The sequence below is a fragment of the Tursiops truncatus genome, chromosome 15, assembly GCF_011762595.2.
Source record: "Tursiops truncatus isolate mTurTru1 chromosome 15, mTurTru1.mat.Y, whole genome shotgun sequence".
In the NCBI taxonomy this organism is placed as follows: Eukaryota; Metazoa; Chordata; class Mammalia; order Artiodactyla; family Delphinidae; genus Tursiops; species Tursiops truncatus.
In genome coordinates, this window is record NC_047048.1 from 39,760,003 (window position 1) to 39,782,676 (window position 22,674).

General features: G+C 50.0%; 1 long non-coding RNA gene across 2 annotated transcripts in view; it reads left to right on the forward strand.

The window, feature by feature from the left end:
• Positions 1–725: 725 nt before the first annotated feature.
• LOC141276509 (uncharacterized) overlaps positions 726–22,674 on the forward strand; it is a 46,853-nt gene continuing 24,904 nt past the window's right edge. Inside the window, exons 1-2 of one of the 2 annotated variants that reach the window (XR_012326190.1) lie at positions 726–866; positions 16,510–17,058. This is a non-coding gene — a long non-coding RNA (uncharacterized lncRNA). Of the gene's footprint in view, positions 867–15,800; positions 16,332–16,509; positions 17,059–22,674 lie in introns of those variants that run through there. The other variant, XR_012326189.1, reaches the window with a different exon arrangement.

Here is a 22,674-nt window from a genome sequence, read left to right on the forward strand (position 1 = left end):
ATGTCCTCATGAGACTTTGCACGTACTCTGCGGAAGTGGGGCAGCTGTTACTTGAATGTCTATCATACACAGGACACTGGACTGGGTCCTGTTCCTTGACTTTGCACTGTGGCTCGTACCGTTTGACCAGCACACCTGAAAGGCAGACAACTCTTCGGCCCCCTTTTTGATTTGTGGAAAAGTCACCTCCTGGATTTCTCCACGGTCTTTGGGATAGTGAAGCCCATCCCAGTTCTGCACCCAGCATTCTGGGGTGCCACTTGCCTGGGAGGGGACAGTGGGCACATCTATTTTGACTTCTGGGGGCAGAGTGGTGCAGTCGGAGGGGATCAGTCATGTAGTCAGAATTGCTGACTCTGTGACAGGGTTGACCAGATGTCCCTTTCCTCAGGCTGATTCACACCCTCCAGCTGTGTGAGTTTAGGCAAATGCCTCCTTAAAGCTGAGTCCCAGTTTGCTCGTCTCTAAGATCAGAGGTTGGACTAAATTCTCTTAGAACAGATGCCATCCAGACCGTGATGGGCCAATGACTCTATCTGCATACAGGTGTTTTATCACTCAAGACGTAATAAAAGTGCAGCTGCTCTCATGTGCGGTACGAGAGATGCTCTGCGTTGAAAGTGGTGCTCATTTTCAGGAATTAGGAAACCACGGCTGAGCTCCTGTGGTTTCCAGACAGGGTTGGCACTCCTGTCCACCCCCCACCCCATTCCATCCAGCACAGCTCAGACCTCACAGAGTTCGCTTCCTGGGCTTCCCAACAAATGGCTGCTTGAAGGAAGCGTTTTATGAAAAAAAAAATTGAAATCCACTCAGAAATTAGATCCGTGGTTGCCGGGGGTTGGGGCAGGGATCAGCAGAAGGAGGTAAGAGGTTTGGGGGATAGAAATGTTCTGTTTGTTCATTGTGGTGGTTGTTTCATGGTATGTTGTGTGTATTTGGCAAAACTCAAGGAAATGTATATATATATGTATATTTTTTGAGATGAAGAGTTTATTCAGTTTATATTTCAAGGCAATTACATAATGGTTTATTTTGGTTAACATAATATTTGGTTGCACAATTAGTGCTATTAATCTATACCATCTCTTTACAAGTTGTTTTTTTACATTTTTAAAATTCTTATACAGCTATGAAAGGTTACTTTCCATTTACAGTTATTACAAAGTATTGGCTATTTCCCCTGTGTTGTACAATACATCCTTTAGCCTGTCTTACACCCAATAGTTTGTATCGCCCACTCCTGCACCCCTATATTACCTGCCTGGCTGCCCCTTCCCATCCCCATAACCACTAGTTTGTTCTCTATACCTGTGAGTCCACTTCTTTTTTGCTATATTCACTAGTTTGTTGTATTCCTTAGATTCCACATGTAAGTGATATCATACAGTATTTGTCTTTCTCTGTCTGACTTATTTCACTTAGCATAATGCCCTCCAAGTCCATTCATGTTGCTGCAAACGGCAAAATTTTGTTCTTTTTATGGCTGAGTAGTATTCCATTGTATATATGTACCACTTCTTTTTTATCCATTCCTCTGTTGGTGGACACTTACGTTGCTTCCATATCTTGGCTATTGTAAATAGTGCTGCTATGAACATAGGGGTGCGTGAATCTTTTTGAATTAGTGTTTTTGTTCTTGGAACTGTATGTTAAAATGGGTGAAATGTGTTGTATGTAAATTATAGTTCAGTGAAGTTGGTTTAAAAATTGAAAGCCGGGTTTCCCTGGTGGCGCAGTGGTTGAGAGTCCGCCTGCCGATGCAGGGGACACGGGTTCGTGCCCTGGTCTGGGAAGATCCCACATGCCACAGAGCGGCTGGGTGCGTGAACCATGGCCACTGAAGCCTGCGCGTCCAGAGCCTGTGCTCCGCAATGGGAGAGGCCACAACAGTGAGAGGCCCGCGTACAGCAAAAAAGAAAAAAAAATTGAAAGCCACTGCTTCAGATTAGTGTTTCTCAAATTTTTAAATATCCACTCCCTTCTATTAGACTAAAAGCCTCACACCATTCTTCAGTCACTTAGAATTTCAAAATAAATTGTAGTGGGAAAGAGCAAATCAAAACAATGGTAATTTTAGCATACACTCTGTGAATTTGGAGATAAGAATATTAAGACAGGTACCTGTCTTCCAACTACTTGGAACTTGTATTTGCATTTTATCCTTTTTACTTCATTTTTTGTGTGTGAGTAAGTGTGGTGTGTGTAAGAATGTATATTATTGGTACAGTTGACGTTCCCTTGGTACCCACAGTTTCATCCCACTTCTCACCTCCCTCCCTGCTTTCCCTCCTTTTTTCCTGGAGGCAAAAATGTGGAAGTTAGGTGTACATTCCTACAGTCCATTTTTGACATCTTTTCATATATATGTATACACACATATGTACGTAAGAACAATACATAGTATTATTGTGAACTTTTATTTGTAAATTTATACAGTCGGTTTCAAAATATACAGATCATTCTGTAATTGCTTTTTTCAACTACGCTTATATTTTTGAAGTCTGCTCATAGTGACATGCATCTAGGTCTGGGTTATTTTTCTTGCTGTTGTGCAGATTTCCATTATACTAACATACCATAATTTAGTTTTCAATTTCCCTTTTTTCATTAACGTCAGGAGCAATGTGGCTACGATCTTCCTTTCACATGCGGAGTGTTTCTCCAGGTTATGTCTACAGCTGGAATTCCTTGATCACGGGGCTAGAATATGCTTTTCCGACTACGCAGTGCATCCCAACTCCCACGCAAAGATTTTATTTGTGGGGGTGTATGTATTTATTTATTTGTTTTTAAAATTTATTTATTTATTTCTGGCTGCATTGAATCTTCTTTGCCGTGTGCGGGCTCTCTCTCTAGTTGCTGGGAGCGGGGGCTACTCTTCATTGCGGTGCGCGGACTTCTCATTGTGGTGGCTTCTCTTGTTGCGGGGCATGGGCTCCAGGTGCGAGGGCTTCAGTAGTTGTGGCTCGCGGGCTCAGTAGTTGTGTGGCTCGTGGGCTCTAGAGCACAGGCTCAGTAGTTGTGGTGCACAGGCTTAGTTGCTCCGTGGCATGTGAGATCTTCCCAGACCAGAGCTCAAACCTGTGTCCCCTGCGTTAGCAAGCGGATTCTTAACCACTGCACCGCCAGGAAAGCCCCACCCAAAGATTCTGATGTTCACATTCTCCCTGCCTATTACTTTGGCTCCGAGAGTCACTGTTCTAGAACAGGGGTTGGCAAATGTTTTCGAGAGTAAATATTTCAGGCTTTGCCAGCCAATGGGTAAAATCGAGACTACGATGTAGGTATTCATGTAACCCTTTAAAATGTAACCATTAAAATATGTAAAACCCTTCTTAGCTGGTAGGCTATAAAAAGGCAACAACTGGCTGGATCTGGCTCCTGTACTGGTGTTCACTGTGCCCTGCTCTCGACTCTTTCAGTTCTAGACAGTCTTCTAGTTCTAGTGTGAATTTACTAATAAACAGATAAATTAATACATGTATCCACACATGCACACACACACACACACGCACAGTGTGAGAAGTTAGGTGGTCGGCACACGCACACGACTGATTGAGGGGAGCCCCGGGGTTGAAATGGTGTCCCATTTTCTACAACGTTGCCGTTGCCCTTGGTGTGTAAAAGCAGTGGTCCTGAGAGTGGCTCCACTTTCCTCCCCAGTTGCTTCTTGCCCCTCCACTGGCCTGGGCCCCCGTCCTCCGTGGGCACAGACACAGCAGTGATGCTCTGTCTTCCCCACACCCTAGGACTCCTTCACAAGGAATGTGACCTGTGCCTCGGGTGGGATCTCGCCTGTGATCTTGAGGATGAGACGCTCTGGGGTGTTTGGAGGGAGAACGTGGAAACGGGCGGCATTTGGAAAACACAGACGTCAGGGAGCGTCGAATGCTTGACTCCATCTTTCTAAAGATGGGGTGGGGATGGGATATGGGGGCAACAACCCGTCCCACATTCTTCCCCAAGACAACTAGAGGACCAGGGATTAGTGGAACAAATGACCATTAAAGAGACTCAAGTTAAAGAAGTTTTCTTCTTTAGAAAGAAGAAACACAGACCAACATTCCCAGACCCCACTGTCTCTGGGAACTGAGAGCATGAGGGTCTCAGTGCAGGGGCCCCAGTGGAGGCCTCTTCACCATGCCTGCTCCCTCAGCAGGGCCCCCGCTGTGCCCACGTGATGACATCTGGAGGAAACGCAGGCAGGAGGTGCTGGTGATGAAGGCAAACACAACTGCACTGTCAGCCACGCCTGGAGGGCTTGCAAAATTACAGATTCTGGGAGCTTGTATCAGTTAGCTCTTGCTGTGTAACAACCTACTTCAAAACTTAATGGCTTAAAACATCCGCCATGTATTTAGCTCATGATTCCATGGGGCGTCTTCTGCTCTGTGCCTGCTCATCTGATCTTGGTAGGTTCATTTAGGCACCATGGTCAGCTTGCAGGTGGACTGAGTCCTGGTTTGTCTAGGAAGGCTGCCTGCACGTGGCTGGCGGTTGGCAGTCTATTGGCTGGGCGACCCATGCAGCTGGGCCACATATCTCCAGCAGGTCAGCTGGGGCTTGTTCACACAGAACCCCAGATCCAGGTGAAGCCAGAGGATGAGCTGCAAAGAACAGGTGCCTTTCCAGTCTCTGCTAGTGTCATGTGTGCTGATGTCTTATTGGTAAACCAAGGCACAGGGACAAGCCCAGGGCCTTTGTAGGGCGGGACCTCCACAGGTCATGGATATGAGAGCTGTGAGCCCACGGCAGGGGGCCATTACTGCAAACATCCACCACAGATTCTCACTCCAGACCCACAGAACCAAACTCTAAGGGTGGCTCCAGGAATCCCTAGTTTTAACCAGTCCCCTGGGTGGTTCCCATGTGGCTGCTGCCGGGAAAGTCAGCCGGATCAGCTGGAAGCAATGATGGGTTAGTTGTGAGCTCAGAAGCCTGCAGAGGCAGGCAGGTGACATAATGTGTGACGTTGCAGCTGTAGGGTGACAGGGAATGTTCTGTCTGGGCAGACTGGACAGTCCTGGAAGGGAAGGAATTCTTAAGGTACTGACCAGGCCAAACCACTCATGTCCAAGTGGCACACAGCTGTGAGCCAGTGTCCCTCAGTTTTATGATGACGTTTTCCCAAATGTTAGAAGGACAGGTGGCCCTGGGGATGCGGGGCCCCGCATCACCCCCCAGAGACCATGACTTTTGTCCCAGCGCCCGGCCGTCGGTGTTTACCCTGGGCAGCTGGTCCTCAGGACCCGCCCGTCCTTCCCAGCTTGGACTCAAGCTCACGTTCCTGCTTCAGTCGTCGCTGACCGACCTCTCTTTATTTTTCTTCCCCAGCAATTTAGCACCACATGACACATGTTTTCTGTTTACTGCTTTACTGCCTGCCTCTCTCCCACGAGAATACAATCTCCTGGAACCCTGAGCCTATTGTGTCTACTTCTGGACCCTCAGGGCCTGGCACTCAGTGGGCACTTAATGGCTCTTTCTTCAATGAATGGAGCCCCCTTGCTATTGGTTTTCATTTCGACCATTTCTCTTGGCCTCAGGAATGGCGCCAGCCTGGCCTCGAGCGTCATCTTGCTGTGTTTGCTCTGCGGACTGAAGCCATGTGGACGGAATAGTCTCCGCCCATGTAGGTCCCTCTTGCCAAGGTCCGTTTGCATCGCAAGAATTTTCTCTCAGAGGTGGATGAAACCTCCTTGTTCCCTCCAAGCCAGGCCTCATGCGGAGGTAGATGGGGTGATGGGAGGCGGATGTAGGACCTGGGAGTAAGAAGGTGTTTGGAGACTTTTGCTTGGGTGCCTCTGCTCAGCAGTGATTACTAGGAATTACTAGGAATTAATGTGTGAGGACATTTAAGTTCTACTCTCTTAGCAAATTTCAATTATACAACACAGCGTTTTCAACTCTATCACCACGTGTACACGAGAGCCTCACCCTTATGCATCCTACAGCTGGACGTTTACATCCTTTTACCAATCTCTTCCTACTTCCTCCACCCCACAGCCCCTGGCAACCACTTTTTTTTACTCTCTGTTTCAATGAACTTGACTCTTTTATTTTAGATTCCACATATAAGTGGTACCATGCAGTGTCTGTCTTTCTCTGTCTGGCTTGTCTCAGCACAGTGCTCTCAAGCTCCAGCCCTGTTGTTGCCAGTGGCAGACGTTCCTTCTTTCTCACGGGTGAATAGTACTTTGTTGTGTATATGTACCACGTCTTCTTCATCCACTCATCCACTGAGGGACATTTAGGCTGTGTCCAGGTCTTGGCTGCTGTGAGCAGTGCTGCGCCATCCAGCATTTGGGGCTAGAAGGACTGCGGGTAGGAGAGAGCTGGGTGGAGGGGGGAGAGGTGTGTGCACAGCCGGCACAGGGCACTCAGCTCAGCACATCACAGGGGCCCTTACTTACCTGGGGGAGCACTTCAATTTGCTCCCCTGGATCTTACAGGAGAGGAAGCAGGGCTTCAGCAATGTTGGAACTCTGCCTGGGGTCCTAGAGCCGGCTCGAGACTTCCTCCCACCTCTCAGCGTGCTGGGTTCCTACCACACCATCCTGTCCCCTCTCATCCTACAGGGCAGAGCAAGTTTGAATTTCCTCACCATGCCAAATTCTGACTTGACTGCCCTGAAGTAAACAATACACATGGGCCCTAAAACACTTTTAGAAAAAGAGGAAAGGATTAAAGCTTTTTACAAAGATAAACAAAAGCTCATGGGAAGCTGGGATTCAAACTGTTCAGGAGGGAACCAGAACCCCCGACATGAACTCTTGAGAAACGAGATAGACACAGGGGAGCAGGGAGGATGCCACGGGGGGACCCGTGTTCTCCATCAGGGGAGAATGGAGGCTGCGGGAGAGCTCACGTGGGGAGTTGGGAGTGATGGTCCCAGCACTTCCCTGGCTCTCTGTTCTCGCTCAGACAGAATCGTCCAGCTGCTTGTTTTCCATCTCGCTGGAGGTAGCGGGCAGCAGCCCAGGCTGTTTTAGATCAAGGTCTGCTGGCTGGACTTGGGGCGTGTGTCCAAAGGCCAAAGGTTTGAGGCAGATGCACCATGTTCCCGCTCAGAAACCTGGGACTTTTTGGACGAGAAAATCTCCCATAAAACATGAAAATTCAGCAGCTCCTAGGACCAGAGAAGGTGCAGCTCCAGGTCCTTTCCTGATATGCCCCAAAGCGTGTCCAGATGGCTCGTGAGAAAAGGCATGTTCCTTCCGGTGCTGGCAGGGTGGTGTGCAGGGGTTTCCTATCATCTGGTCCAGGTGCGGCAGGTGCTGTCACTGACCGGGGCTCGATCCAAATGACACTTGTTCAGAGGAGATGCTCTCTGCTTCATTTGTGGAACATTGAGTCCCTTCCCCACCCCCACCCTGCCTGGGGCCTGGTAGGAGGAGAGGCTGGTCCAGCACTCCCAGAGCATCCCAGAAAGTAACCCGATCTTTGGTTTGAGCCCAGCTGCACAAGGACAGTGCTTGCTCGACCTTCCCGCCGTCCCCAGGGTCCTTGGCCTCCATATGGAAAGGCTGGTGCCTGAGGCCAATGGGATGCTGATTCTGCAGGGGGATGGAGGGGAGGAAACGGCCTTTTGCCGGTGCCTCTCACAGATGTCGGCCGTCCTGGGGGAGCTTCTAAGAGACTAGGCTGGGGACAAGCGACCGATCGGGGTAAACAAAGGAGAAACAGTGGTGAGGGTGAAGGCTCAGCCCTATGCTCGAGAATTTGGGAGCTGAGTAGACGTGGAAGTGTTTCCTGCTGCAGGAATTCTACAGGGTTGTCCCAGGACCGAGAAAGGCATCCTGTGGGGCTGCCGATAGGATTCACTGTCAACTAACCGAGCCCAGTGATGATTTTACCGAGGGAGGTAGAGGCACCTGCCAGGTTAAGGGGGTTATTATGCACTTTCACCCACAAATTTATGTGTCCAGCCCAGACCTCAGCCCTCAGCTCCAAGTCTGTCTATGCAGCTGCCAACGTGGCCTCTCCGCTCAGATGACTAACAGGCATCTGGTGTCCACATCCCCAAAACCCGTTCCTGACCTGCCAGCCACTCCTGAGCCCCCAGCCTTCCTGTCTCGATGGCAATGGCAAGTCCCCTCGGCCAGGGGCTTGGGCTGAACATCGTCCAGGCACACTCTACTCAGCAACCGATCCACTCACCCTGTGGCTGGAAAATACATCCCGTCGTACCAGGGTTAACGATTTACTTTCCATCATCCGGTGGAAGAGAAAGGGCTCCTCAGTTCTCGGGGATCGTGGAATTTCAGAGCCCAGGCTTTGCAGATTGGGCTGCGGAACAAACAGCCTGCAACTCAGTGGCTTAAGACAACGACAATACTTATTTTGCTCACAGATCTGCAACTCGGAGGGTAGGGCTTGGCGGGCAGCCCGTCTCTGCTCCCACGGCGTCAGCCTGAGGACATCAGAGGCCAAGGCTGAAATCCTCACGACGCGTGTCCGGAAGGTGATGGGAAGACGTGAGGCACCCAGGTGTCTGTCTCTGCTTGCCATCCCCTCCACGGAGCGATTCAGCATGGTGGCTTCAGGAACCAGGCTTCTGCCGTGAGGCTCGGAGCTCCGAAGATGCACTTCCCAAGGGAAAGAGCTTCCGCCTTGCTGGCAGCTGAGTTACTTTTTGTGTCTTGACTCAGGACATCACACAGTGTCCCTTCTGCCCTGTCCTGTTGGAGGGCGTCATAACGGTTCACCTCCATTTGGCCGTCTTTGCCACACAGATCTTTGCTTTTAGGTCTGTGGTGTGATGCTCCTCGTGGCCCCAAGCTTCCAGTCTGCGGTGAAGATACCTAATGGCTAATGATGGTGTGATGGGGGCTCTTCCCGGGGCAGAGCTGGCGAGCACTCCCTTCCACCAGGGTGGTTGGGGGACATCCCAACCTAAGTGTTTGCACGAGTCCCTGCGCACTCTGTGTGGGGTCGTTGTTGAGAGGAGGAGGGTGTTTGGCAGGAGGAGAGAAGGAGAGACAAGGGGAGGCAGTGGCAGGGAGTCGGTCCCCACCCGGCCTCTGGGACTGTGCGGAATCCGCAGGGGGAAAGCCAGAGACGAAAGGCAAAAGACGGTTCCCAGGGGGCACTTTTGTGAGCTGCCGAGCACAGGCTGTAGAGTTGCAGAGTCCAGGCCATGAGGCGTAGCCCAGCCACGGGAGCACGGCATCCTGGACTGCTCTGGCACCTTGGGAGCTGGGGTCTGCAGAACTGTGGAAGGTGGGGCACCGACAGTGATGGGCAAGGACCCACAGGGGGCCGGAGCAGAAGAAGACAGGGATGTTCATTCCTTTACATGAGGAAAACACCACTCTGGGCACATCCCACAGGAGTGGAGGAGACGCAGGTGCACCTCCACCGCCAGGTGCCAGCCTGGAGTGATGTGAGGGTGCCCTCGTCATGTTCACGGTCAGGGCATCTGGGGAGGGTCGTAACATGTTCAAGATACAGTCGTATCGTAGCCATACGTGGTGAACTGTGATGGCAGTCATGCGTGCTTGCGTGTGTGGGCGTGTGTGTGTGTGAGAAAGACCGAAGCCGAGTGGGTAAGACTGACCTTTTTACCGAGGACCCCAGCCCTTCTGCAGCACGCTTTGACACAGGAGACCACTGTTTCATGGTGTGTCTGCCACACCAAGAAGCCCATCATTTCCGTGGCTGGTGGGTGAATCTCAGTCAAAGAAGAGGAGATGGGAATTTTTGGCTGAAAAGAGACTGTAGGGTTTCTGTGTTTCACTAAGGAAGATGTGATGCTCTTGAGACATCTGGGGACATCACAGCAGTCCTGGGCCTATCCAAAGGGTCCCTGACAATAGTCACTGGGGACTTGGTAATTCCTTCAGGGAAAATGATCAGACTTCTAACTGCTACATTGTCTAATATAGTTTACCATTTAAGAAAAGCTTTTTTCCTCCTTGTTTAGCAAAACATGTTTACTTATGAAAATCTAAGAAAAATATGAATAGGTAAATAAAGACAATAATATCACCCTAAATCTTAATGCTCAGATATATCCAATATTAATTATATATTTGGATATGCATTACTCTTCAATTCTGGCTTGAAAATGACAAGCCATTTTAAAGCCTAAAGATGACCCAGTTTTATTCGGTATATTTATATCCATCTATATAATCCCATATTATTTTTAAAAATCAAAGTAAGGTCTTATTCTACACTTTCACTTAACAATATGTATAGAACATAATCTTTAATGATCACACAATACTCCAGTGTGGGAATGTACCATAGTTTATTTAGCTCATCTCACTGGCAAGGTGGGTTATTTCCAATTTTAAAAATTATTCTAAGCAATATTGCAATGAATAACTTTATTAGTAAATCTTCAAGCACATATATGATGATTTCCATATATGATGATTTCCTTAGGATGCATTTCTTGAAGTAGTTTTTCTGGATCAATGGGAAAATAAAATGTTATAGCCTTTAATACCCATTACTGGACTGCCTTACAGAAAGGTTGACTAATATTCTCCTATTAGGCGGATAACTCCCAATCTATTGATCCTAAACTATCTTCCCTTGTTCTGTAAGTACATCCTAAGGGTAATTCAACTAGAATGTAAGCTCCAAGAAGGCAGCAGCCCTTTCTGACTCTACGTAGCATAGATCTAAACACATAATGGGAACTGAATAAGTATGTTGAGATGAATGAGTGATTGGTTGGATAGAAGGATGGATGGGTGGATCTGGACTCCCCAAGAGCAGGTTTCTACTTCTCTAAAGCCCTCTAATGTCTGGTACACTGCCAAGCACAGGGTAGGTGCCTAACACCGAATCCTCTGAGGAAGCTGGTCTCTGTCCAAACATATTGCCATTGGGAGTCAGACATTCTATCCATTCTAAGAAAGCAGATTGTTCACTTGACCCTGAATCCAGAAGGAGTCTATGGCCCCAAGAAGGAGTTAAACTCCTGGGAGGATTGGGTCCCAATCTTTACTGTATCATCCATCCCAATGACCTCTGTCAGGAAGTTCCTCTTGGGTGACCCAACATGAGTAAATCATTATCTTCTTCCAATAACAGATCAAACCACCCTTTGGACAGTCCTTTAAGATGCTGTGTTGTGGAGATGGAGGGAGGGAGGGACGGGAGGGATGGAGGGATCCAGCACAATGCCCGGCACAGGGTTGGTTCCCAAATGGTGGCTGTTACTATGATCAAACCAACACCATCCTTCTTCAGTGTCACCCCCAGTCTTGTCTACTCAAGAAAAAAAGGCAAACAATTAATATTTTGTTAGTTTTGGAGTTGAACCCTCTCCATGCTGCTGGGACTCAGGTATATTTTTTTCCATTTTGCAGCTCAGGAAACTGGACTTTGGAGAGGCAAAGTGACATTCCTGGTTTCTCACGATTATTCGTGGTCCGTCTGACTTGGGGAGAGACATGTGCAGCGTCAGTGTCAGTCACTGGCCGGGCTCCCCGAGCACAGCTGCCCCTTTGACCCATCACAGACAGAGGGCAGGGCTGCTGGGTCTCGGGTGCACGGCCGATCGCCTGGGTGCTTGTAACGTTCCTCCAGAAGATGGGGGCTCTTTTCATCACAGCCTCCCTGACAACGAGGCAGGCAGAGGCCAACTCCGTTTAAGAAATTCCTGTGAAGTCAGTCGGATGAGTTTTGATGGCTCAGGCCAGACACCGTCTAGGAGAATGAGGTCGTCTCCTAAAAACACTCTCCCCAACATCAGGGGCGGTTCCTGGGAGGAAAGGACAGGAGTCAAGTGTTTGTCACATCAGGTGGAAGTAAAATGATCACAGTCTCCTGTTGAAAATGAAACCCAACTGGAGAGGCCGCGTTTCTTCTGTTGGGTGATTCCAGGTGTAGATCTGGCACTCTATTTGGTCCAGATTTATGTGCTTCTTAATCAACTCCTGAGCTGAAGGCAGGCGGGGAGTTCTGGGCAGCACAGACCATCGTTCTGTCCTCTCAAACCCCATCACTCTGATCCTCGTTCGTGTTCTCCCAGCGATGCTGGTGGCAATGGAAAAGGGAATTAGCTCAAGTGGAATGGTTTTTGAATGTGTGAGTTTTTGCTGTTGGGAACTTTGTTGGGAACCAGATCTCAGAGTCTAAACAGCAGCTGTAGCAACCCTGGCGTTTAGGGGTGAAGGGTGGTGTCTGGGGAGGGAGAGCCTTCTGTTTTCTTGTGTCAGCTCTCAGAACATGGTTGCTCCGGGGGAGAGCGTGTCTGGCACCGTAACTTGTCCAGAGGATGCTTCCAGGGACAGTGCAGAGCCGAGCAGGGCTGTGGGTGCAGGTGCCTGCGGCCACACATACACAACAGACAGAGGTTTAGGCTTATAAGTTGGGGCTTACTCTCTTGGAATAACCGTGTCCACAACTCTTCCAACCTGATTTTTGTGTGCGTCTAATTAGATACTTGAAAGATGGCGTCTGTGTGACAGCCAAGGCTGCAGTGCGAGTCTGAGGGAGTCATGCCCCGCATGGGGCTTCGTCTTCCTGACATAGAAAGTGGGAGCCGATGATGTCCTAGGTTAGGACAATAGAGGTAAAAGTGCCCAGCACTTAGTGGGCATGTACTAAGTTCTCAATTCCATCTTTATTTCTTTGGTGTTAGTTTCCTTTCCAACTCTCTGGACTACCTGACATGGACGACTTTTAGGTGGCGAATTGTAAGGACAGTCCTGGCAATCTGTGCTGCTTGACTTGCTGCCTTTCCTAAGGCATCCAAGGTCATCTTCTTAGGAAGTCTGAGAGACAAACATCAGACTGTGTTCATTCTTTCCCAAATGGAAAATGGAAAAATGCGGTCAAGCATCCAAATGTTTGGTCTATAAAATGCTCAGAACATTCAGATGTTTGGTGTTGGGAGGGCAAGGTGCCACGCGAGCATGTGAGTGTCATAAAATCACAACTGGCCCAGCCATTGGGATCGTTGGTTTTAATCAGGTAACCCAGGAGAAATAACCCAGGCCTTGTGGTTTAACTAATTTCTTCTCTTCATTAGAAAACTTTATATTTTATCCTTACGCCAGAAGGTTATAAAGAAGGTTGCTTTGAAGTTAGTTCATTTGTAGTGGCTGGTTGGTCTTCCTAGAAACTGGATAAATATCTGACGTTAGAAGGATTCACATTTGGATACTGGCTCGTTGTTTAGACCCAGCTAGGTCCAAAGGAAATCCTGGATTTGCCTCAGAGGAAAACAAAAATACATTATTCGTTTTCAAGACTGTGTCATTTTTTAAAAGCTAGATCCTGTTCAGATCTTTCATCTATACCTTAACCAAGAAATTTTCATTTTTCATCTTCCTTAGAATATAGGCTTATTTTCAATGCTATTCACAGATGAAAGTCATAATGTTAAATATTGCCCTGAAAAAAAAAGAGACAGAATAAAAAAGTCCCATCATCAATGTTCCCTTCATCCATGGAGGTGGAAAGGGTGCGGAGGATGTGAGATCCACTTGGTGGGTTACTTGCATTGATGATGCACTTTTTCACTCCTCTCACTGTAGGCAGAGCCTTCTGCCCACACCTCCACCCCCGTGCCTGGCTCAGCCATGTGACTTGATTTGACCAATGGGTTGTTAGCACATGTGATGGGTGACACAGCAGAGGCTGGAAAAGTGCTTATGCATAGGGCTTGCTCTCTTGCAATAACCGTAAGAACACACCTGAGCTGCTTGGTGGAGTGTTACACCTGAAACGTGGTCCCATCCTCCCTCATCCCAGCTGAGGCCATGATGACAACCATGAGAGTCCAGCTGAGAGTAGCCAGCCAACCCACAGCTGACCAGAAGCGTGAGCAGGCCCGACTGAGACTGGCAGAAAGACCCAGATGACCCACAGACCCAGGAGCAGTAATGCTTACATAAATAAATATTGACATAATTATTAACAACTGTTACTTCAATCTACTGCATCTGGGGGTGTTTTGTTACAGAGCATTGTTGCAGACTCATACACTGTTGTCCTCACTGCCCTGTGCTCTGAAATCTCATGGACTTGCACCATGCACACTATCTACGTGACAAGGCGTGTGTCACTCCTTCTCTTTGAGCATCACCTAAATATGGAGGAAACAACTCCCGTCTGGCAAGATGGTGGAGCAGGTTGGAATGGATCGCCACCGAACAACCCATAACAGACCCTTAATAAATAGGGACCACTGCTGCCTGCATCTCTGTCGAGAACAAATGGAACAGTCAGGCGGCTGACGTTTGCTTGAACCACCCTGGTTTTTACAGGGACTCTTGGTTAAAGTCCTTGGGGAAAACCCTGCCAGACAGAAAACCCTGGGATGTCCTTCTTGGAAAACAGAAGGAATTTTACTGCCAGTAAATAACCTTTGAATCTGGACTATCATTTTAGCCTCAGTTTTCATTTGTGGTCTTTGAGAGAGAATAAAGTAGGGACAGAAACAAACAAACAAACACATACCCAGGGAAATTTCTAGACCAGATTAGTGTCTCTTTTTTTTTTTTTTTTCAGATTAGTGTCTTTAATGCTGAACTTTTGGATAGCCATGCAGGACCCACTGATTGTCTCTTAAGCAAGGATATTTGAGTTCCAGAGGGAAACGTATATAGTTTAGGAAGATAAATTCCACCACCTCAATAGGTCTGTTAAAGTGGACACAAGGCATTGAGCACCTGGGGCCCAATGCCTGGATGATGGAGTTGTGGAACTGTCCTTTGGGGTCCATTCTGTGTTTGTTTCTGGCTAAGATATGAGAGTTGACCAGTGAGAAAAAGGCCATGTTTGCACTATGTTCCAATATGCTTCCATGCTACGAGACCTCTGTATTCCCAAAATACCATTCAACAGAAGTCTTAACAGTTCAACTTTCTGCAGAATTCATCCAGCATTAGAGCCTGGCCGAACACGAATACTTAAGAAGTGATTGTTGGATGGATAAGTGAATGGATGAATGAATTTACCCTTGCCCCAAGATGCTAGTCTTCTACAGACAACGATAAGACCGTTGACTAAGCAAGGTTGGAATCTTTGGATGTGCACACAGAAAAGGGGGTTAGGATACTTTGTTTGGTCCTCTCAATTGATGAGGAAATAGTCTCAGAGAGATGAAGTTGTTTGGTCTCGGTCACTCAGGCAGTGATGTGCAGACTTAGGGATGTGTCCGGGGTGAGAATCCAGCTCTCCCATCTGCCATGCCAGCGTTCTTTCCATTCTGGCCTTTTGGTCCTTAGCCCGATATTCTCTTTTTATTGCCAAGTTACAACATATGGCCCAGGTAGTGTGCTGGGCTCTTCCACATTCCTAGCCTTTTACCTTCACTGTGTGTACTCTTTCCTTTGGAAAGTTCCTTGAGTTGTCAGAATTTCCCTAAAGTCCTGGATTTCATAATTGTATATGTGTATATTTATAATTATTTTTATGTAATATATAATATATGAATACATATATATAAAATGATCCAACCACTGCACAAAATGACTTTCTCCATCCGTTAATTAAGCTACGCCCACCCCACTGGGGCCTCATCGTTTCCGTGGTAACTAATGCACTGCAAAGTGGGGAGCTCTGAGAGGAACTTGGTAGAGGATTAAAAACAACACCATATATGAACATAAATAAAATGTGCCTTTGGAGGGGGCGCGGGAGAGGTCCGTAATGTTCTTAATGGAATGTCTGCTTAGGAAAATCCCCGTATCTGACTCACAGCTTCGCTACTCGTAGCAATCAAAACTCTAGCATCCGAGGCGTCACATCCTTTCTACTAATGGTGTGGAGGCGCAGGGGAGATGTTTGCTGCTCGTTACCGACGGAGGAGTAGAACGGAAATGTTTGGGTTTCCCATTTTCCATTTGCCTGGAGACTCTAAGGCTTCCCACCCCCGCTGCACTTGTCCTGTAAATCAGCCGTGTGAATTACCGCCCCGCGCCTGGGGCTGCTGCTGAATCACTAAGGACGTTCCGGAGCTGGACGTCCAGCTGTCTGGACTCCTTTCTTCCTTTTTTCTTTTTTCCTATTCTGTTTTGATTTTTCTCTCCCTCAGCCTCCCTTCTTTTTCTCTTTTGTCTCTCCCTCCCTTCGATTTTTCTTTCCTGTGAAGCTTCTAGCACCCGCCTTCCTGTGGGCCCTTACTTTGGTCTGAGTTGCCCATGTGGCCGTCCTCCCTGGTACTTAGTTGCTGTAATCACTTGTCTTACCCTCCCTCCCACCAGTCCCTGGGCAGCAGCTCTGTCTCCTCCCGGCTCCCAGCACAGTGAGTGATGGCTGACCCATTGACCCCCTGGCCTAAGCCAGTGGTCTTCAGATGTGAGCCTGCATCAGAATCTCCTAGATCTCTGGGCTCCAGCCCCATAATTTCTGACTCGGTAAGTGTAGGGCAGGAAGGCAACTGAGAATTTGCATTTCTACTAAGTCCCCAGGGGATGCAGCTGCTGCCGGTCCAGGGAGCGCACTTGGAGAACCATGGGCCCAAGTCAAGCATGGACCCTCGATCATTTGACATCTTGTGATTCCCTCTCTCTCTCTCTCTCTCTCCACGTTTAGCGGAATTGCTGTCATGCTACACACAGTTTTGCATCCTGCCGGTGCACTCCACCATTACCCAGGGATGGTGTTCTCCGAGCCCCTGTGCAGACCAGCTCTGAAAAGTTAAATCTTGCCTGAGGGCAGTGGTAGTGGGAAAAAGCGTTCTCCTTTCTTTGAACCAAGTCGAAGAATTTATGGCAAGTGAGTCTGAGAGTTTCAGCTGGAAAAGCCGTGCTCGCCGCAGCTTGCGTACACGGACCTGAGCTCAGGAGTGAAGGCAGGACGCAGCCCAGCGTCCCTCGACCAGGATGTGCTCACATTTCACCGCCGATGAGCTGAGCTACATCCCGGAGGACAGGCAGGGCCTGCGACGCGTCCTGCCGATGGCCCAGGAAGGGGGCGCTTTGTGCCCAAGAGGCGGCAGGGTCAGCCTGCCTGTTCCAGCCTGCGGTGGGTCCTGGAGGCACTGGAGGAGGGGGTCCTCGGTGCTGACGTGTGAATCGGCGCACAGAGTGGCTGCAGTGGGCACGGGGCAGCCTGCGAGGACATCAAAGGCACGTCCAGGGGGTAAGTGCTTCTGCATGAAGAAAGTGCCCAAAGGGTCTCACCCCCATTTCTCATAGAGTTTTTGATAACAAAATATGTGATTTTAAGGGGAGACATCTTATCCTTGAAAGACAGCCTCATGGCATTCCCCAAGAACACGAAGTGGTCCACGTCTGATTTCAGCCACCGCTGGGGGGAACGTCTGTCCAAGCTTCAAGGGTGTGAGTGTGTCCCGGCTGCATGTCTGTGTGTGTGTGTGTGTGTGTGTGTGTGTGCACCAAACATTGGCCACTGTGGCCAATTCTGGCATCTTGGAGGCTGGGGGAGGAGCAGCCACCTGTGGTTCCTCCTTCATCCCCCTGTGCTTGGGGGACCAGCAGCCCTCGTTCTTGCCATTTAGGGAAGAGGCCAGAGTTCTCGGGTAGGAGCTTCCCGTGATGGGGACAGAAGAGCTGGTTAAAGCCCAGATTGGATGGAAATAGCTGCCGGTGACCTTGCCTGCAGCTCTGTTGTGTCAATTTGAAATGTCCTGAGTTCTAAGGTTCCTCAGGGGAGTAATCAAGGCAACCTGCGCTCCTTTCTTCTATAAAGCCGTGTATCATCCCTCCTCCCTGATGAGATGTTCAAGGACGTGTCTGCACTTGGTCCTGTTTCATCCCAGAGAAAATAGAAACACAGACTGAGGAAGGCTTTGCTCAAAGTGGGGGTGAGGCCCCAGGGTGTGAGGAGATGGGAAGCGGGGGGGAGGAGAAGAAAGAAGGACACAGACAGAATGAAATGGAGAGCAGGGTGGGAAAAGACATGACAGGAGGGAGCATAACGGATGGAAGACTGGACGGCAAGAGGCACTCATGGCTGCTCCCAGATTCCGTAGGCTCCAGAGCAGAGGGGGCACTGCTCTCCTGTGTCCAGGTGGGTGTGGTTAACCGCCATCTCCTCCAACGCGTGCAATCGATGGAACTCCAGGGGTGCCGCTGATTAGCTGGACCCTAGTGGAAAGTGCTTGGATCCTTGCCTGCCCCGTACAATACCTCCGTGGTGGGAGGCAAAATGGAAAGAGGTATGTGGGACCACCCTGAGTTTTAGGGAAAAGGCTGAAATAAAACCAGGGTCCGGTCATCCGTCATTGCTGGTGCCTTTGTGAACACAGGATGGCAACTCTCGGTGGACTAAGTGAATGGACAGCTGACTTCTCATCTTCTGAATTCGGCTATTTACGTTTCCTTTTGGGAATCTGCTCCTCTCGGCATTTGATTCATTTCAGGCTGAAAGAGGTTTTGCTCGGGTCAGCCTTGGTAGCCGTGTTCATCTCTTTAGTATGAATTGACTTCTGACTCCATAGTATTCCTCTGCTCTGCACCGATATCCGTCTGGTCTGTCGTCAGCTGGGGGATGGGCTGGTTTGGAGGGTCCAGGTGGCTTCTTCTCAAAGCTGATGTCTTGGCAAGAGTGGCTGGAAGGCAAGGCTCAGCTGGGCGGTTGACTGGAGCACCTGCATGTGACCTCTCCAACCTGCGGCTCGGGGACCCCAGGAAGGTTGTTCTAGGGACCAGGTGGAAGCTGCAACTCTTCCGATCTTCCCCTGAATTCCCAGAATATCACACTCTACCCTATTCTCTTTGTCAAGCAAGTTGCTAAGGGAAGTACTGACACAGGAGCTGGGGTTAGTGTAGGAAGGGAGCTGTGGCCATCTCTCCTCCACCTCGCCCGCCTTGCAGTCTCTTTTCTGTAGCAGTCATCACCATCCGCCATGCTATATGGTGTACTTATCTGTTAGGCTCACTGCTTATCGTTAATCTAGCCACATCTGAATACAAGCTCTGCAAGGGCAAGGATCTTTGTCTATTTTCTTCACTGGTGTTTTTCTTCACTGAGCACCTAGAATGGTGTCCGAAACATAGTAGGTGCTCAATTAATACTTGTTGAATGGGGAATGAATTATACTTCATTTATTCTTCTCACTACCCCTTGAAAAGCTACTATTTTTATCCTCATTTTACAGATGAGAAATCGAGGCACAGAGAGGTGCAGTCACTCATTCACAGTCACACAGCTAGTGAGTGGCAGAGCCAGGGCTTGAACTCAGGTCTCTCTGGTGTACTTTTGTAGATCAGAAACTAATTCAGTTCCAGCACGTAAGGAAGCAAGCAAAGAACAGTAATCATGGCCTTTCCTTGCTTCTCAGGCCAAATAAGTGACTGGCTGGGGCTCCATAGTTTTCCCTTGAAATGGCTCAACTTACGCATTAGCTCTGCCTTCTTTTTACCAGAAAGACCTACAGGAAGACGGCTGTGGGGGTGAGCTGCGGCCTCTCTCAGCGCCGCTGGCACTGACAGTCAATATGGGGGCCTTGGACATGAAAGACGTTCCTCGTTTGATTATGAAGTCAAGCCCGGCTGTTGAATAACTCCGTGTAACATCCTCTTGGCTGTCTGTAGACGTGACACATGGTCTTTGTGTTTGTTAAGACGACGACACAACCTAGGGGACAATGTCGCTGAAGCCACCCCAGCGGGTGGAGCCCGATGTCCACAGTCTCACCTCCCTTCCTGTCCTGTCCCCTTCTCCTCCCAAATGTCAAGCTTTCCGGTGTCTCCAGGGAGAAGCCAGTCTCCCTGGATGCTCTTTGATCTCTGGGACGGCTTTGGTGTGATGACGACATTATATGACCTTGTCAAATCTGGTGAAACCCTTTCCTAAGTGTGAGTATTTTGGTGCGTATGGTTTCCTCCAGGCTGGAGGGTAGGATTCTGGCACTTGGAGACTCTCTGTGGCTTGTGAAGCGTTGCTCTTTTGTCCCAGCTCTGAGAAACCCCTCCTTCCCTGTCCCCTCTGCTGCGATGCAGCCTGTGTAGGGGGCTGGCCTGATTACTAATTGGTGGTGCTGAGCCCCAGGGGGAAGAGATTTGCAGGGCAGAGTGATACCAGGTGGATGATGGGAGCCGTGGCCCAGTGGGGTTGTGATGTAGCTGGGGTAACAAATAGGGCCAGTAGAAGGTGGCAGAAAGCTACCACTAAGCGGGATGGGTTCCAGAAAATTAATGATTGGGGGCAAAATTAGATTAAGGACCAGAAAAAGCCAGTAAGTGAATCAGAGATTAGAACAGGTCTGAGGCCCAAGACTGGGGCCATTCATTCATGCCTGGACTTATTCTTTCAGCACGGCTTACAGAGGGCAGACCGGGTACCCAGCACTGTGCTAAGGGCTGCGAATGCAAGCCTCAACCAAACAATCCTGTTCTCACCCACGTGGAGTTTGCAGTCTACCTGGGGAGGCTGCAGGTGAACAAGCTGATAGATACACACTTACAAGTGTGGTGTGTGTGTGAGACAGAAGGATGGGAGGGGCCGTATATGGGGGAGGGCGTGCTTTCTGAGGAGGCCCAGGGGAAAATATGGCTAAACTGGAAGAAGAGTGGTGGGAACAGCGTTGCAGGCAGAGGGAAGGGCGTTTGAGAAGGTGATGAGAGTTTGCACGTTTCAGGAATTGAGCCAAGTCTTGTGGGGGAGGCAGATGTTACAGAGCAGCTGGGGTGGGAGCTCTGGCACCGTTGCACCTCAGGAGGATTTTATGGGTTCAGCAGCCACTGCTGCAACTTGTACCCCAATAACTTCTTTTTTTCTTTGCGGTATGTGGGCCTCTCACTGTTGTGGCCTCTCCCGTTGACGAGCACAGGCTCCGGACGCGCAGGCTCAGCGGCCATGGCTCACGGGCCCAGCCGCTCCGCGGCATGTGGGATCTTACCGGACTGGGGCACGAACCCGTGTCCCCTGCATCGGCAGGCGGACTCTCAACCACTGTGCCACCAGGGAAGCCCCCCAATAACTTCTTAACTGTGCAGTTCCTGATTGTCTGTAGAGAAAAGAGTGCAATGCCCACTCTTCTGTACTTCTGATGCCTCTTCCAGGAAGCCCCTCTGTATTCTCTGCTAGAACCAGCTCCTCTAGGGTTCTAGGCAGGCACTGCACACACAGCACCACTAACTGTCTTGTGTGCCGCACGTATGCTCCCTTACAGGACTTTGTCCTTAAAGTCACCACCATCTAATTCCAGAACACTTCCCTCAGCCCACAAAGCCCCCTGTACCCACTGTTCTCACTTTCTCCCCCCAGTCCCCGGCAACCACTAATCTGCTTCCTGACCTGCCTCTTCTGGGCGTGTCATTCAAGCAGAGTCACACAGTATGTGTCATACAGTATGTGTCTCACATCCTTCGCTCCCACCATGAGCTCCTGCTGGGGGTGGTCTGGCCACGCCTCCCCTCAGTGGTATCAGGTTAAGACGCTCAGCTCTTCTGGTGCGAACACGCCTGGGTCCAGCCTTGACCGCTGGGGGACAGGGTGGGGGGTGTGCCCCTCGCCCACATCTCAGATGGACGATCCAGAGGTGTGTTCCTCACGGTCCTCAGAGGGTCCCACAGGGGAGGAGCCTGGGTGCTGCCAGCGGTGACCGGCTCAATAAGGTTTAGTCGGATCCGCGCGTCTCTGATGATGTATCTTAGGTGGTGTGAGAGCTGCATGGTGGCCCCGTTTGCCCTCAGCCATGTGCTGGTCAACGGGAGCCGGCGCTGAGAAGGCTTCTCATCCAGGTCCTGACACATGCGTGTTACAAGGAGCCCTGGTAGGGCCGGTCAGAAGTCCAGAGACCAGCCCTGTGGGGTTACCTTTGGACAGGTCTCTCCCCGACTCTGGCCTCCAGTGTTCTCACAAGTAGAGTAGGTGGTCAGGCTAGTGGCTCCTACGGCCCCCAGTGGCCCTGAGATGTGGTCCTGAGTCCTCACTCTGTCCCTGGTGGAGGCTGCAGTTGGCCCCGAGGGGATGCACCCTGCTTCCTGATTGCCGTGTCCACCAGCCTTTCCAACCTGCGACTCTCATTCTCTGCCAACAACGCTGATGTCCAGACTCCCAGAAAGAGGGCTTCGGGACTCACGTTGTCCAGAAGGTGTGGCCGTAGAGTGTGAACTGGGCCGTGCCCGAATATCAGCCTGACCTGGAATCCTGCGACCCTTGCTGGGGGGCGGGGGGACCTCGATAGAGCATCAGTGCCATGTGGCAAGCTCAGTCGCAGCCAGTCCCAAGGGCATCTGCAGCGCAAAGGCAGGATTTCTCCAAAGGCACGGCTGTAGCAGCACAGGGGCCGGGACCCGCGTCTGCTGCACACACAGGAGTGTCAGAACAATGGCGTTTAAGTTTCCACAGACGAACTCTGGGCTTTTCTTCCTCAGGGATCAAACGGACTCACATTTATCCAGAATGATTTGCTGCTGGTTTAGAAATTCAGGTTTGGAGACCAGGACGTTTCTCAAAAGGGCCCAGAAAGAGCTGGAAAAGATAATCTGTTTGGTCACTTGCCCTCGACCACAGTAGAAACTGGCAGAATGAGTCACGGCTCCTGGGGAGGCGGCTCCCTGCAGAAGCCGTGGGGGGAGCGCTTCTCTGGAAGCATCGGCCAGGGTCAGAGTTGCTGGAACAGGCTGGGAACTCGACGGAAGGAGATTTGGAGGCTGCAGGCACGCTGTGCAGACAGATGGGTGCCAGAGGGGGATGGATCCGGACGTAGACCCCCAAGGAGGAGGGAGGGAGGCGGGCCTGCCCTGATGGGGCGCCTACCGGAACTGGGGCTTTTGCAAGTGAATC